This window comes from Cynocephalus volans, chromosome 7 (assembly GCF_027409185.1).
Source record: "Cynocephalus volans isolate mCynVol1 chromosome 7, mCynVol1.pri, whole genome shotgun sequence".
NCBI classification, from domain to species: domain Eukaryota; kingdom Metazoa; phylum Chordata; class Mammalia; order Dermoptera; family Cynocephalidae; genus Cynocephalus; species Cynocephalus volans.
This window is the reverse complement of record NC_084466.1, coordinates 113,009,282-113,028,165: the sequence shown is the minus strand read 5'-3', so window position 1 is coordinate 113,028,165 and position 18,884 is coordinate 113,009,282.

Genomic DNA, 18,884 nt, shown 5'->3' with positions numbered 1-18,884 from the left:
TCAGTTATAAAACATTTTCATACAACAATTCCAAATATCAAGAAGAATGTTTCTCCTTCAGATTTTCAAATTTTCTCCCAATACAAGCTCAAAAAGCAAAGAAAAAGGTGTCTTAAGAAATTAAATTGTTGGTTCCTTTCAACTACCACCCTCTTTTTCTCCTTAAATATCCAAGCTAAATATCAAACTTCTTTCAGGAAGATTGCCCTTACCTCCCACATACTGTTTAGACACTTAAATGAGAATTCTACCACTTATCAAAATAATTTACTGATTCTTATAGATGCTTCAATCTCCAATCTTCCCTTTCCTTGCTTTTTCAGCACTTTTTGGAACCTCTGATAACCTCTCCTCTTAGAGTCTGTTCTATTGGATTGCTAGAAACCACTCTCTCCTGATTTCCTCCTTTACCTGTGGCTGTTCAGTGAAATGAATGACTCCCAAGTTTTCATCTGTAGAGCAGAACTCCATTCCCATATATCATCTGCCTATTAGATGTCTCCATTTGCATGTACCAGAAACTCCAAACAAGTTTGCGGATCCTATACTATTCCCTACAGTGTTCTCGTGGTGCAGTGCTCTCCCTCTCCGCAAAAGATACCCCCATCTGTATATAGCTGTTCGAGCCAAAAATCTGGAAGCTGCCTTGGTGGGGGGCAGAAGGAGAGACTGTTCTTGATTTCTTATACTCTCTTACCTCATTTCCAATCAAATAGACAGCAGTGATGTTAATCACATCTGCTAAATATTTCTCAATTCTATTCATTCATTTCTATCCCCTCTGGACCACAATCATTGCTCTTCGACACCAGTGCAATCATCTCTTAACTCACTTCCGTTCCTACCTCCCTTCAGTCTATGCTGCATATCACAACCAGAGTGACATCTGAAAAACACTTCTGATTCAGTCACTATTTCATTATGGTTCCCTGATATTCTTTAATATAATGTCCACAATTCCTTATATAGCTTTCATTACCCAGTTTTACATGATATTATTCTTCTCATCCAGATTTATTTCATTCCACTCCCTTCTTGATTACCTACTCTTTAGTGACTCTGAACATTATTTAATTAACGAAGCATGTCATGGTCACTCCAAACTTACATCTTGCTCACATGTTAATATTTCTGCTGGAAAAAAAAAAATTTTTATTTCCAGACCTCCCCCTACACACTTATTACTCCCACCTAATTCTATGTTTCTGAAATTTTACTTAAAATCACAAGTTTCTGGAAAAAATAAGCCAGGTTATATTATAAGCTAATTTATGTGTCTCCATAACATTATTTATTTTGTCCTTTATTTCTGATCTGTTGTGCAGTGTTGATCTTCTCCAGAGAACTACATGTTTAATGAAATCAGAGACAAGGTCTTCGTTGTATTATATCTCAGCACCTAGCACATGACTAATACATATCTGTTTATTTAAATTCATTTGAAATAATAGCTCCACTTGTTGCCAAAGTACAGAAATGTCAATGCAGAGAGAAATTAAACATGTGTATCTAACCTGTAAGGCCTATGCAAAAATATTTTTGTATGATTCTTATTTAATCCTCACAATAACCCTTTAATATAGTCATTATTATTACCATTTTACAGAGGAGAAATGTAAATTCAGAGAAATTAAATAATCTTGCAATGCCTTGTAGCTAGTAAATGGCAAAGTCTTTATCGTGACATAAAGTGTCTCTTTGCGATCTCATTACCACTTTCTTAAACATGATAAGGCCTTTCTGTTGTTCCCTTCATATTCTATACATCAGCTATAGCACATTATTGCAGTTCCCCATTAAATACGTTTGTACTTCAGTCTTTCCTCTTGCTTCTTCATCTGCCACGGGCAGTTTTTCTCTCTTGCCCTTTGCACCAACTCCCAGACACTGGAAATTGTGTTTATTCCTTTTAATCTTCTACATCTTGGCTAAAGGGTTAATATTGTGACAGTTTCTTTATGACCCAATTCTAAGCCAAATTTCCCTCATTCGTACCAGTGACAACAATGCATATCTTTATCCTAACATATGTCACTACATAGCAAAGATTAACTTATTTCCTCTATAAACTACAAGCTTCTACAGGACAGAGACTACGTATTTCTCAACAAATGACTTCTGATGCCTAAGAAAATGACTGACGTGGGAGATGCTTAATATATATTTATATAGTATTAAAAAATGGATGAAAGAGCTAGGATTCAAACTCATGATGTTGCAGCATATAAAGAAAATTGGTCATGGATATAACTAAAATCTAGTGGATCATTTGATGTTCTGTGAGATGCTGAGTGAGGAAGAAAGGCACAGTTATTAAGTTGGACGTATTTCTAGGCACTTTGTTTGTTGTGTGGGAAACAACTATTTTATAGTACCAGAAGGCTAATATAAATCACAGTGTCAAAACACCAGCCATGCTTGTGGACATGATGTTTTTCCAAAGGGAAATGAGAAACTAAGGTATTTTTATGCCCTTTGATTTGTGTGGGCAGAAGAAAAAGTGTTTTCAACATAACATTTTATTTGTTCATTCTCAAGAGAATAAACAAAAGCCAAAGTAATTCACTTTTATGAGTTCCAAAATTAATAAAATTAATGATAAGTATATTTGAAGGCTCTAGCAAGCCTGCTATAAACCCAATGCTGAAAAAAAAAAGTAATAATGAAAGAACTATAAGCATATAATAAGTATGGTCCAGAAATAATCCTTATATAGTTAGAGGACAGATTATGTACTGATGCCCTTACTGCTACCTGGCTTAACTATTTAATGGTATAAAATGCAACAATTCAACAGTCCTTGTAGATTAAACAGTCCCTACACTCATCTTACAGAATCCTTCTCCTAATTTATGAATTGCAGCGCCCACCTAAGGGGAATTCATATATTTACTTTTATCTTAATAGAGGTGAGTGTATCCTCCCAAGTATTCTTTGAACAACTTGTTTGCTTTGAACTTAAACTGAAATGAAAACAACCTAAACCTTAGTTATCATCCACACCAATCTTTGAACCAGGATGAAACTTTGTTGTAGCCTACTCATTAAAATACTATTTAATTAATTAAGTAAGAAATCATATCAAATCCTAATATTAAATATATAGGATATATTAAGAAGAAAATTCCAAAAAAGTCAGTCTGAGAGTCTAATGCAATAATATGTTTCTGTGTGAAAATGTGCATGGTATACTACATTTGAAAAGTAGTCTTACAAGATATAATAATAACAGCATATCTATTTTTCACATAAAAATTGCCATGAATCTTTTAAAGTGGATATTATTATCTCATTTTAAGAATGAGAAAATTGAGATTTAATGATGCTAAGTTAACTTCCTAGGATCATATAACTCCTAAAAGGTAGAGCAAGATAATTGGTCTGCATGTCTCTAAAACCCAAATTCTTAATCATGTCTATCAGTACTAAGGAAAACAAAATGAGTTCTCATCTATTAAGAAGGGAAAAATAAATCCCGTGACTAGCATATTGCTTCAACACTGCTGTGTGGACCTTTACTACCAAGATGATTCTGCTGGTAAAATTATAAGTGAAATAGTACTACGATGAGAAATTTACAGTAATTTTAATTAAGTTATTTGCATTGAAACTATTTTATAATGAATTATACACTGTATCTTTGGGGTTACTATGAGGCCCATGTATGCCATTAACACAATTATTCTCATAAAACATGCTCATCATCCCATTCCATACACAGCAACGCTAAAGTTACAAAAAGAGTTGCAACACTCACACAATGACACTACCACCTGCAAATTATTTTAATTTTAGTAACTTTACATATATCTTTCTAATACTGCAATCCATTTTATATTGATACATGTGTTAAAAGCATACATTTAATTCTGTCTTCAATTATAATTATGTGCTTAAATACATCAGAAGACAGACAATAAGCATATTACAGAAGACACAGTGTTTCATTCATATTTATATTCTACTAGATCTTAGCATAAAACTTAGTACATGGTAGCTACTCTAAAATTTATGTCAAAATCTATAATTCACATTCCATCATTTTTTTTCTGAATTTTTTCACCCATGTAGTCTAAATTATTTTTGTTTAGTTTAATCTCCCTATCCATTACAATGCATTGATTAATATGTAACTTAAAATATCAATGAGAAAAATTATATTTAAAGTAGAACATTTTTAAAGGAAAGGTCATTATTTAGGAAGAAAATTAAAATGATGGATTAATTATTGGGGTCTATTCAGTAAAATTATTTAGTGGTTGCACAAATAATTATTTTGTGGTTTGCCCAATTAGTGGCAAATGTGCTTTGCAGAGATGGTCACATCAATACCTCTCATTACAAAGACTCCTCTTACAATGTGTCTTTGACTCTCTTCCTATTAAGAGACAGAGTGTGTGATCTCTTCCCTTAAATCTATGCTGGTTTGTTACTCTGATTCTGGTGGAAATGGCATTGTGATTTCTGAAACTAGGTAATAAAAGGCTATATGCTGTCTATCTGGTTCTCTTGAGATTCTCATTTAGGATCTGAACAGTCATACTGTGAGGAAGCCCAAATTTGGCCAGACATACAGACTATATATCTCTTAGATTACATGAAGAGAAAGATTGGCCTGGATATCTTTCAGTTGTTTGTATTCCCTCAATTTTTAGCTTCATCTACTATCTGAATACAACTGTATTAGAGACTATGAGGCAAAATTGCCAGCTGAGCACTTCCCAAATTCCTTGACCCACAGATCCTAAGAGATAACAAATTTTTTATTGTTGCTTTAAGCCACTAAATTTTGGGGTGATTTGTTACACAGCCAAAGTAACTGAAACATTGATCTTTCTTAGACTATAATCTCTTTCAAAATAGAACCTGGTGAAAATTCTTATCTGTACGTACTAAATAAATATTTGCTGAAGACTTGATTAGATACATGCCATTTTGGATATGCTGCATCCTTAATATTGCATTTTTAAAATTCATAACAGCTAATATAATACGGAAATACCAATTGTCCAAATATTATATGCAAAAATATTCAATTAGTGATCTTATCTCCCTTGCTCAAATTTTTAGTCTTTAATTTATAATGCTTCTTCATATTTAATCATGTCCAATTACTTTAAATTTACCAAAAAACTAAAAACTACTTTTTTTTAAAATTCTGACAAATGGCAGTTGGCTTTCATTTCATATTATTTATTGGGAAAAAAAATCATCAAAGCTCTTTTTCCTCTATTTTTCTCTTTAAAAAATTTCTAAATACTAGTAAGGTCCATGATTTTGGAGACTATTTTCTTATTAAGGGCCCGTAAGAATACAGCATTCACTATGTAAGATGTTTATTTAAAGTTTGTGGGATTTTTTTTTTAACATTTCTTATTTTTACTAATTTTCTTCTGCAATACTTACTCTTATTATAGTATCCAACTATATGGAATAAAAATGAACTATAGGAGACTATATACCATCAGAAAATTATACCAAGACATTACCCCCGAGGCAGGGAAACACCTCCCTTTTTTGGGTGTCTTGTATGAGTCTTTGGGAAATGATAAGTTTGACACATTTAAATGGCAAGCACATGTAATTAAATTAATTGCTCTTTTTCTTCACAGAGAAGTAAGTAATCCAAATTTTTCAGGAATGCTTTTTCTCTTCCTTTTATTTTATGCCTTTGTAATGCAAATGCATATCTCTAACCTTCTGAGAATGCATACCTTGACTGAAGTAGTTTCAACTGCTGCCAAAATAAGTTTTTTGAAAAAAAAATTTTTTAAATATAAAAATTCATGTGATAGTCTAGATATCATCAAGGTCTATGGTTGTGCTAAATGTGCAAAAAATTTTGCTAGCTTCTTCACAAAAGTAATTTCAACAGAGACAAGGAAAATAATCTTAGTAGGACAAGAGAACTTACTTAACATAACCATCTGAAGCAGTGAGAGGCGTGACAAATCCAATGTAGATGCATAGCTGCATATGCATTTGCTCCCTGCAACTAATCATTTTCACTTCCCTTGAGTTATTTTTTTCCAGTCACCATGTTCTTCATGAAATGATTCACTCATAGGGATTAACAAAAGTTTTGTTTCTTAGAGTACGTTAGCATTCCTTTCTCTGCCAACCTCACGTCTTACTGATGATCTCATTCAGTCTTCTTGGATGCAAGAATATAACATTCCTTCATTCTTTTCTTTGAATCCTTCTTTTTAAGGTGGTTCTTAAAGTGGACAGAAATCATGTTGATCAAAATTGGCCCTGCCTGGTTAAATCATATTTAAAAGTTTTTAAGATGATAAATAGATTTTAATGTCCTGCTTTATTAGCTTTATAAGCTAAATTTTATTATATAACTTTTAAAAGAAATTATTTTATTTTAAATGTTGCTTAAATATCCTGATGCTCTACTCTTTTTTTTTTTTTTTTTTTAATACCTGTAAGCACCACAAAGAAATATGTGGCTTAAGAAACTAAAATTTTCTGAACCTGAAGTTCAGGAAGAATCAGCATTTTACAATATTCAAAGAAACAGAAAAAATCCACATTCATAGTTAAAACCACATGTCATCAATTCATTTACTCTCTCTCCTATCCCCATGTATGGCAAAGTTTTCTCAACAACAACAACAAAAAAAAAGAAAGAAAGAAAGAAAGAAAGAAAGAGAGAGAGAGAGAGAGAGAGAGAGAGAGAGAGAGAGAGAGAGAGAGAGAAAGAAAGAAAGAAAGAAAGAAAGAAAGAAAGAAAGAAAGAAAGAAAGAAAGAAAGAAAGAAAGAAAGAAAGAAAGAAAGGAAAGAAAAGAAAGAAAGGAAAGAAAAGAAAGAAAGAAAGCAAAAGGAAAAAACAACAAAACCTTAAGTGCTTTATGACCAATAAAGAGCTTTTAACAATATTTTGATAATGTTTCTTAGCTATTTGAAAGAAATAATTAAATTCTTGCATTAAAAATACAACAAACAATATGAAATCCACCTGAGAAATATGTACCTTTCTCATGGTACTACTACCAATTCTTTATACTTCTACCTAACCAATTTTAATTATCTCCAGAAAAAAATTAGCAATTAAATATAATGTAACTATCCTATGCTTTCCAGCTGAGAAAATAGAAAGATGATACATACATCTTTTTCATGGACATACAATCTGTGGTTGACAAAATCCCTTTAATCTTGTCAGTGAAAAATCAGCCAAGTGATAACAAATCTTATACCAAATTGTGCTATTCTACCTCATGTAATGCAATGGAAACTTACACCAGCATGTAATTTTAAAATTAGGAAAAACCTAATAGAAATAGTTTATGTCTCAGGAAAAAAAAGCATTAAACATAATTGTTGTTGATAAGGTTCATACAACACAAAAAATAATGTTCAATTTAGAGTTTTGCAAAAGTATTTTTGAATAGTCTGTGCAAGTTTCCTTCCTGCATTCAAGGTTATAACAGAAAAGACAAAAGAATTTACTTTCAATGCCACAACTTGTCTACCATACTATCAAGCCTTACCATGCTACTACTATCAAAGCACATTAGCGCTATCACTTTATCGTTCCTGGGTTTCCAAAGAAAGTCTTACATCTTATACCTGAATGCCAGAGGAAATATTTCCACAGGGGTGCTGTTGTAAAACTCAAGAGGTTTTATTTCCTTTCTTCAGCTCTCTCAGTCACTTTATAAATTTACCATTTGTTTATGGATTCCAAAGTACTGGCACAGGATTTAAATGTATGCTTATGGATATATGTATTGAAACCTACTCTTGCAAGGATTGTTGAATTGCAATTCATATAATGAGCAAGAAACCAGACGTAAAAGTCCTTGCTCGACTTAAATTACTGTCATTTTTCAAGGTCTATCAGGAAATCAAAAAAGAACAACAGCAACAGCTGGGGGAAAGAGGTCAGGTATCCAGGTGCCCAGGAGGATTAGAGTGGGGCTTTACTTGCTACCTCGAAGAAAGGGCAACAACACTCCAGCCTCATGAGAACGTCAGAAGGCACTCTTCAGCTTTTGCTGTGATCTGTTTTCTAAAGAGCTAGTCTCCAAAGGCCTGCACTGTCTTCTATCAAGTTTCTCAGCTGATTGTTCTTAGAATAGAAAGAAATGGCAAAGAGAAGATACTGGAGGCAAGAAAGTAGGAGATGCGATTTTGCCTTACTTACCTGACCTGTGGATATGACAGAGCATCCCCGGCAGCCTGGAGTTGCTCTTATTCATCTCCATGGGAAACAAACAAACAATAGATCTTTATTTAACCCAAATCTCTGAGAAAATCCACAAGAAGGGAATATATAGTAATAGCATTTCTTTCCTTCAAGACATAAAAGTGTTATGTTTTGATTTTTTTTAAATTTCAAATAAAAGTGAATAAATAAACCGTATTTATACAATTTAAATGTTCTTCGTGTTGATTAAGACCCTTACACTAGCCATCTTGACTAATCATCATCGATCACTGAATATTTTCTCTTTTTGTATGCTCTAATATGGATTTTGTTGTATACAAACAAGTAATAATTGTATTTATTAAATAAATATTATCATTTATTAAATTTTAAAGCCCCCCACACACACCCAAGCAATGGTATCCCAGTCCTTTTGTTATATTTATTTATTTTCAGTTGACAAATAGTAGTTGTGTATATTTATGGGGTACAATGTGATGTTTTGATCTATATATGCATTGTAGAAAGAGTCAATTAAATGAATTAACATGTCTATCATCTTACCAATTGTTTTTGTGTGTGTGCTGAGAGCATTAAAAATCTATTTTTTAGCAATTTTGAAATATACAATACATTATTTTTAATTAGATTTAATCAATGGTATTACTGGCATGGTCCAAAGTATACTAAATATAGAAAACATCACGAAACACCATTTTCTTCATCATATATTCACTAAGCATAGAGCCTTAACATTGACCCTGTTCTTGTAGCCTCTAATCTTGAGTGATTTCTTGAACATACAAGTCCATCATGGTATCAGTTTAAAATTTTTGGCAAGTACTCACTGCTTTCAGATAAAAATTCTAATTACATGGCACAATATCTCTCTCTAGTGAAACAGTGCCTGATGCTTTCAGAGAGAGTTATTGATTCTTTCTATATACTACAAGTTACTGTTTAAAATCTTTACCCTTTACATGGTAGAGGCCTTATCTTTTTATATTTATATCACATGAACCTTATAAGAAGTCTAACTTCCTCATTAGAGACTCAATGAATGTTCGTTAATTGAATAAGCTAAATAATCAATTTGTAAGTCTGATATCTGGGAGTTTTCAGTCAGCCTAGATTGCTTTTTGAAAATTCTTCCCAATATTAAGAAAGTTTAATATGTTATTAAAATTAATAAATTTAATGGTTAGTCACTTCAAAGTTAACTGTTCAACTTGGACTTAAAATGGTAGATGAGTAAGGAGAATATAAGATGGAAACAAGAAAATTTGAAATGAGATTACAACACCCAAAAGAAATAATTTGTAGAACTGTTGCAGCACTATGCCAAATCATGGGGCATATATATATGCCCCTTTTCTCTCTCCCCCCCCCCCCCTGAGTGTGTGTGTGTAATGAAAAGGGAGTTGGGAAACCTAATTTGGATTACAATTAAAAGCAAAATTGCTGTGCTGGGGTAAAAACTTCAAGAAAGCAAGGTGCCATAATTTTCAATTGTACCATACAAATAACCTATAAGATTTTAAGCATGCAAAGACACACCTCTTTTTTCAAAAATTACACTAAAAATATTGGTGAGGTATTAAAAGTTCCCATTTGCTGAGTCATAAAAGATAAGATAATCTATACCAGGGAAGGCAAATACTTGTAGAAAGCAGGTGTATGACTGACCACTCTTTCTTCCCTATAATGTATCTCTAGTTGATTCTAACAGACTTTTCTCCTAAACCTAGATGCAGACCCAGAATTTTGGACACAGTGCTGTATACAACCACAAGCAATCACCAGGAGTTGTCCCTTGAGATGGAAGATATTTGGTTTTCCTACTAACACCACTAAGAAGATTCTGGTTGAACTTCTGTACATGCCAGGGGCCTGATTCCAAGTGCACATATGGGAATACATGTGCTGTAGGGAATGGAAGCCAGGAAATATCTTACTGTAGCAGATGGCCAAATAGCCAGTTCACCTCTGGATGACAGTGGCTTCTGTAGCAGGAGAATGATGTCAACACTAGGAATGTCATTGATATGCTTCAAGTGCTCTCTGAAAGAAATGCTACTCAGTCTGAAAGTGCTGCCATCTCTCTTGAGTCCACTAGCCAAAATACAAATATTTATAATGGTTTTAAATGTTTGCTTAAGAAATACTGGAGTGAACACATCATTGTTCATAAACTGTCAAACAAACAACAGATGGTAACATCCAATAATCCTAAAATGGACAGTGTTTGAACCAATAACTAGAAGATGATCCATTGAAAATCTTTTTATTAGCCTCCTGAGTCTTGGTCTTAAAAGTGGCTTTATTCTGGTAGACTTGTAATACTGTACTTTTAATTTTGATTATTTTTTCCTCAGGTTTGCAAGTGAGAGGAAAAATGATTTTCGGTACACAATCTTTAAAGGAACTTTCATTCCTTTTCTCTCCACGGAGCAGAGTCTTGATTTTCAACATAGAAGACCAGGCAGAAAACAACGTCATCTTATTAAAATGCTTAATGGGCTTATCAAAACATTTTAAATTATTGTAGAGCTAACTGCCATTATCATTTACCAGCAAAGCCAACATATTTATTATATCTAGCATGTTCCAAGTTCTCTGAACATCATGCCCAATAATGTATAATGAAGCAGATTTTCAATATGGGTAATTTGAAATACAACATTTGCTGTAGGTGATGAGAAAAGTTTTCATATGAATCAATTATATTTACCCAAATAAGCCAGTTTTAAAAAATTACATACATATACAGTATATATGGACTCTTACATTGTGTACAAACATACACATACATTTGTAAAACTGAATAGCTTATTTGAAAAACTGTCTTTTTCTCTTGAATATTTCGTAAATGCCATGGCTTACGTGATCAACTGCCATTGGTACTGATGTCTTGGATTAAATATCAACTATTTTTCAAGAAAGCAGATGTTTTAGATATAGCTTCAGTAAAATGTTCAGTGTGTTAGAAGCATTAAAATATCTTGGCTTGGACCCACAGTACTCACTCATAGAGTGTGAGAAGGATCATAAAGTCTAATAACAATATTCTACAGTTGAAGAGACAGACAGAGAGGAGGCAACCTTCCCAGGGGCACTGAAAACAAGTAAATGGTAGGTACACAACTAGAATCTAGGATATTGATAATTTTTACAGCCAAACTTTTCGTTGTAATTCAATATATGATGTTTATAGGTTTTATTTTACTTATATTCTGACCTTTAGCCATAGACTTGACTTCTACTTATGAATACAGATTCTAGTTAGAAAAAACAATGTTTTCAACTTAGAACCTAATAATTTCCTCAAGTCTGCTTATTGATGTTACACAAAACAATGTTTTCAACTCAGAACCTAATAATTTCCTCAAGTCTGCTTATTGATGTTGCACAAGATGTGTTCGTTTGTGTGTGTGTATAATTTTTCCCCTGAAAACCAAATGAAGTCTTTAATAAAGCTGTTGGTAATAAGATATTTTCTTACCTTTTCATTTGTTTGTTTAAACATGAGCTTTTTGCTGGAGGCATTCATTCATTCAATTATTTCATTTATTATTTTCACACATTTATTAAACAAATATTTAAAGTAGCTCTTATGTGCCAGGCATGATTCTATGTTCTGGAATACAACATTAAAACATGTATGCCGTATTCAAACTTATATTCTAATGGTAGATACAGAACAGAAATAGATATATAATATGGGTGGTGGTATGTGCTACAAAGAAAAATAAAGCAGGGTAAAGGAACAGAGAGTCAGAAAGTGTTGTTTTACAGTACGAGGTCAGAGTAGTCCTTTTTCAGATGAGGATTTCAGCAGAGATCTGAATGTAGTGAACAATTTATGGATCTGATGAAGAGAGTCCCTGTATGAGGTAACCTAAGTGCAAAAACCAAGAAAGGCCTAAGAACTTAGCATGTTAAAAACTGCAGCAAGAAAGGGTCTTATGTGCAGAGTTGAACAATGAAAAGAGGAATAAGAAATTAAGTTTTCAGGGCTACTTTAGGCCTTGTAGATAAAGACTAAACACTTGGATTTTACTTCAAGTATGATGAATAGGCACTGGAAGATTTTAAAAGAACTATTCTGGCTGTTTCTAGTGAAGAGAAAGTCATAGCAGATAATAGTGGTGGAAAAAGTGAAAGTAGAGAGACCTGATAGGAAGTCAGATAGGAGGCTAGATTCTCATTCTAAAGCTATAATTACAGAACTATTACCTGCAATTATAATGCTAATACCACTAAGAAAAATCATACTGGTAGAAATAAATATTTTTTGATTGCATAATTGATGTCTTGCACTCTTCTAAGTGCTTTCTGTGTAAAATCTTATCAAATTGCCTTTAAAATACTAGGGGATGATACTATTTTTATCCTCATTAACCAGTAAGGAGTTTGAAATGCAAATAAGTTAAATAACCTGCCCCAGGCTGAACATCCAGTAAGTGGGGGAGCTAGGAATTAAATTTAGTTAGCCCAAATTAAATAAGTAAGCCCAACTCCAAAGGCATTGATTGCTTACTCTATATTGCTAAATGGTGTCTGTGCATTTCATCATTAGGCTTCCAAATATCCATGTGTTTCCTAGTTGTCTAAAGCAAAGATAATATGAACCATTTGGGCAATCCTAGATAATTTCTGTTGTTCTGGTGCCATTATTAATAAAGTTCCACCCCCTTCTTTTTTCTCAAAAGGATCCATATTGATCCTAAATTATATGGCACTACACTTAAAGTTCCCAGAGGCTTTTCTGTTTTTATTTTTGATTGTGCACTATTCCATCAATAAATGGAGTACACTTATCAATATGACTCTGAATGTGGAGAAATCTCCCCGATTATTTGCAAGCATATCTTTGCTTCTTTGCCCCAGCATCTGCAGGGCCCCGTGGATGTAGGCTTGCAGGGAGATAGTTCTGATTATCAGTTTATTCTGGTCGTCCAATTCTGTTATCTCAACATTGGAACATTGAAATCTATTTTGCATCTAAATTATAATATTGCTTATTACCTTGGAAAAAATGTTCCAAGCAAACAGCAAGCTCTGTCATTCATATCAGCACAGAGACAAAAATATTCAACAATAATGAAAAAAATCCAGCAAGTAAATTGTCTGCTTTTCTTCAACTTCTAGTAACTCACAGAATTAACAAGCAAGGGCCTTACAATGCACAGTTACCAACAAAATCAACAATTATGCACAAATAACAAAACATTTTTTTTCCACAAATAATCTGTACACCTTAGCAGAAGGCTATTGTCATTAAGGAAAGTTAATTTATTGTTGATAGGAGTAGGTTATCACTATGTTTATGTACCCAGTACTAATTTTAATAAATTTTTAAAAATATAATCATTCAGAAAAGAACTTCTATTTGAATTCCTGAAAATAGAGATTTGAGATAAAAGATACTTGTAATTTTTCTTTTATGCCTGAGCTAACAAAAAATTATTTTTATTGATATTTTTATGCTCTTAAGATTTTATTTTTTTTGTGAAAATTATGGGAACATAAAATAAAATAGGAGTAACAAGGTTATAGAGTGGTAACAGAAACATATTTTCAACATCTGAAACAATTCGTGCAATTCAGATATCAAATATATTTCAAAAGAACCACCATCATCTTGATAATTGAGATAAGGTGTAGGATTAGATGATTTATAAATAGTCACTTTTTTTTCCATTTTACCAGATTTTAACAATGTACTATCTCCTTACTTGTATATTTACAACTTATACTAAGTGAAGATATGATCTACACACAATTCAAATTTTCAATGTTTGTGTAGACCACATGCTGTAGTTTGGGGAAACAGAATGGCTGGTTAAGAAACAAACCAGCATTCTGCAAACACAGCATCATAACCAAAAGCTAATTATGAAAATTGTCTTCAACTCCTCATGGCAACTGACATGTTTTAATTTCTTGGCACAAATTACATTTGAAAGAAAATAAATGTAATTAAGTACTCTTTTTATTTTGAAGAGGAAAGGGGTTCTGTTACCACAGAACATTTATTAAGTGGTCAACTGGGCATAGTACTTCAGTAGACTCCATTAACAGAGAAAAGACATAGTGTAAAGACTTTCCCAGTGAGCTTCAAGTCTAAGGCAGATATATTGACTTGTGTTAGCTGGAGGGAAAAATAGAAAACAAAACAAAACAAACCCAGGAACCTAATGCACAACCTAAAGAGTGGATATTTTCATGTCTATTTACGTGTATTTTTCTCAGTATATAAATACTTTAATTCAGGAAATATGAACTTGTTTACAGATTTTTTTTATTACTATTAGAGTATCTACATTTCAAAAGGTTCTTTTATGTTCCAATTCTCTATCTTGATGCCAAGATGGGCTCATGAAGAACCTAGTTGCACAGCTGATGTCCCTGTTGGCTGTGAACATAAAGAGACTTATTTGAAACAGTCTGAGGAACCCCAGGAGAAGCTTTGGCAATGATATTCCATTACTGCCCATCTGAATCAGTCACAGCAGACTGGTCAGATCCGAATTAACTCTGAGCACAAATAATCAATGGAATATGTAAACTGGGAATATGTAAATTTTGTAACATGTCGATTTTAAATGTCAATTTTATTTAAATGTGTAAATATGGAAACTGTGTGGAAATGTTTTAACTAGCAAAATGAAAATACTAGACATGACAAACAATTACATTTGCAATATGACTCTACTATGAAAGGTCTAGGTTACTTTGCTGTTCTTCATGCATTTCCATGCCCAGGTGCACACCATCCTGAAAAGCTAATATGCCACTTAGTTGTAATTTTGGCCAGTACATTTGCACTGAAATAAAGAATGTGTTTCCTAGGTACTGACCTCATTTCCCACAAATATTTGACTTTGGTCACCAGGGCAACCAGACCAGAAAATGTGGATGATTCAGCTTGAAACTATTACCACTAATAGAAAAATAAGGACATTTTTTGCTTGATAATTGATGCAATATGACAGCAACATTCCCTGTGTCATTAGTTAAAAACAGAAATCAGTTAAGTTTTGTGAATGATGAAATAAACAAATATCATTGAAGTGGTGACACCATCTACGATGAAGCATTACAGCTGGAAAAGAGCTCAAATATATGACTAGTCCTTATGCCATGGTTTTCAGGTGAGGAGAGTGAAGAATAATAAGGGAGAAACAACTAGGGTTGTATAGCTAATGAGTAGCAGTTCTATGTTCATGTAAGAACAAGGGAATAAGAAAAAAAAAGGAAGTTACTGATTGATTGATTGATTGATTGATTGATTGACTTACTATATGCCAGAAACATCACATATGTTATCTCATTTAAATCTTCCAATAATCCTGTGATACATGGTCTATTAACCATGTGTTACTGATGGCAAATAGAGTTCCAGAAAAGTTTAGAAAAGTTAAATAATTGTCTAAAAATTACATCATTAAGGTGCAGATGTTACAAATTTTAATGATTAGTTTTATTTGTTAGTGTGTCTGGGCAACACTGTCCATTTGTTTGGCGCATGCTACTCTACATGTTGTGGTAAAGGCATGTCTTCAATGTGATTAGTTTATACAATTAGTAAAGCAGATTAGCCTCCAAGATGTGGGTGGACTTATCTGATCAGGTAAAAGCCTTAAGAACAAAGACTGAACTTTCCCAAAGTAGAAGAAATTCTATCTCAAGACTACAACAAAGATAGCCTGCCTGAGTTTTCAACCTGCTGGCCTGTACTGCCGATTTTGGACTCAAAACTGCAACATCAACTCTTACCTGAATTTTCAGCCCTACTGACCTGCCCTACAGATTTTGAACTTGTCAGCCCTCACAGTCATGTGAGAGAATTCCTAAAAACCAGTCTCTCTCTCTCTCTCTTTCTCTTTCTCTTTCTCTTTTAACTATCTACCTATTTATCCTGTTTTCTTTGTTTTCATGGAAAAACTTGAATAATACACAAGGGCGATATGAAATTGTTAACAATTAATATATTGTAGGCATCAACTAATCAGAATGGATGCCAACCATAGTTCATGGGACTTACAAAGTCTTCATTTTGTGCAGATCCTTCCCCTCTTCAGTGTTTAATTGTGGGTAGACTGGGTGTCCTGGGAGTCCTGAGGAATCAACTCATTATTAACTGATATTAAAATATTGTAATATTTTTAACAATCAATATAGCCAAATTATTAGATTCCCAGCTCTAGAATGAGAAAAACGATGCTTAACACACTGCCTACTGTCCATCAAATACTACAATTTATCTAGTATTATTTTTACCAGAATTTAAACTCAGATATTTAACAATCTGACAGAACTCATATCTTTACAATATGCATAATAGCTGTCAGAAAGAGAGAGAGAGAGAGAGAGAGAGAGAGAGAGAGAGAGAGAGAGAAAGGGAGAAAAAAATAGTTTAGGAAAAACATAAAAACTAACCTGTATTTTCTGTCCTTATAGTTCTTAGAGAGAAAAAAATAGCATTTTTAAGGTACAATATTGAAACAAATGCTATGTATTGTAGCTTGTGTGCATAAATAAGGTGTCTTAGCTTATACGGCCATTTAGAGAAAATTTAGTGACCCGTAATGACTGAAACATTGAAAATATGCTACTATTGTACTTGTCTTGACTATTAGTGGAAATGGATTTTTTTTTTAAGCTGCAGTGTTGACTCTAAAATGGTTTCTTGCCACCCTAGCATGTATGTGTTAACTTCTGACCTCATGCTGATACAGCACCCATTGCATTTTCAACTTTTTAAATATCTACTGAGGACCTTTATTTCATGCAGCACATGGAGTGAGAGTTAAAGGTCAATTAACTTCATCTTTCATGCCCCATGGCTTCTTATTGAAGAATGCTAAGATTCACAACTAGGACTGAATAACTATCTTAGTGAAGTTCGGTGCTATTACAATCTTAACAGCAAAAGGATGAAAGCCAGACAGCTATGAATTATAATATTATGTTGAAAAGGGACAACAGCACAATGAAGAATTTCAAAGAACACCATCAGTAGACTTGAGCTGGAGAAGGGATACAAGGATATCCTCATGATTACAATTAACTAATTCTAGAATTCATACTAGTATTATTAAAAGTGTTAGCATTCATCTCCAAACCCAGATATTTGGTATTTGTGACATAAAATTTATCTCTCAAATTTCTGTTGGTTTTTGTCAAATTCAAAAGCCTTCATTCACACAAAAATTCTCTCTCTCTCTCTCTCTCACACACACACACACACACACACACACATCTTCTGCAGTGAGAATTGAGTCCAATTAGATAGAATAAATACTGTAGGAATTACGATTGTAAAACTAAATGTAATTCTTGCAAACTGTTACAGCATTTTTAAAAAAAACATGATTTACAAAATTGAAGGTGGGAGAAAGTGATTGGCCATTTTCTTAATTTTTATTTCAAGGAGTCAGCCTGCACTACGTAAATTAAAGTGTAGTTAAAAACATAATGGAGGGAGTCATGTCAACAAAATGGCAGACTAAGACATCCCCCACTCATATCCCCCTATAGCAACAATAATTTGGCAGCCATCCATGTGCAAAAGTGTCTTTGTGGGAGCTTTGGAATCCAGGCAGGAATATGTGAAAACCTGGTGGAACCAACACCTAAGAGGGCTATTTTGAGAAGGCAGGTCCACACCTGGGCAGCAAGCTTGCCAACTGTGGTCCTGGCTACAGACCCAGAAAGAGTCCTATTTCACTGTTGACCTGGATACAGTCCCATTTGGTCTTGGTCCTGTCACTAAAACATCTACCAAAGGAGTCAATTCCACTCGTACTTTGGGTAACAGACCTGACGAATTTGGTCCTGGCTGTGGACTCTGAAGCTGCCTGTGAATGGCTCCAGTCTCTTCCCACCACAGCCCAGGAGAAGTTCTGCCCACCCAGAGACCCACTGGTACATGTGCTTCTCCATGCCCCCACAGGAAGTACCACTAATTTGGGTCCAACTGCAGAACTTTAAGAGGCCCTGTAACCTGGTTCTAGACTCTCTCAGCTGTAATCTGGGTCTGGGAATAGACCTTCTCACCCAGGACCCACCACAAGACACGCCCATCCATCCCACTGGAGGCAGGCCTGCCAACCTTGGTCTAACTGTGGATCATCAATCAGCCCTGTAACTTGGTTACAGCTTCTCTAAGCTGCAGTCTGGAAGCAGTCATGCCTGGCCAGGAATCTGCTAACTGACCCAGAAGCAGACCACTCAGGGACCAGGCAGGATCCATGACCACATGGTCCCTGGTAACAGGTCTGCCAACCATGGACCCCACTGAAGACCAAGCAAGAACTATGTGGCCCACCTCCAATCACACTACACTGTGATTCCAGGGGCAGTACCATCAGTCCAGGGACCCGACAAAAGATAGTCTTTACCTGTAAAGACTGGAAGAGATGTTCCTTCATGTGCAGAGACATCAATACAAGGCTATAAAGATCACAAAAAAAAAAAAAAAAAAAAAACAGGCAAACAGGATATCAACAAAGGAAACTAATAAACCTCCAGTAACTAACCCCAAAGAAATAGAGATCTATAAATTGCCTTACTAAAAATAATCATCTTCTTTAAGAACATAGATAGATAAACAAAATCAGAAAACAACACACGAACAGAATGAAAGGTTTAATCAAGAAACAGAAACCATACAAAAGATCTAAGCAGTAATTCTGGAGCTGCAGAATACAATGA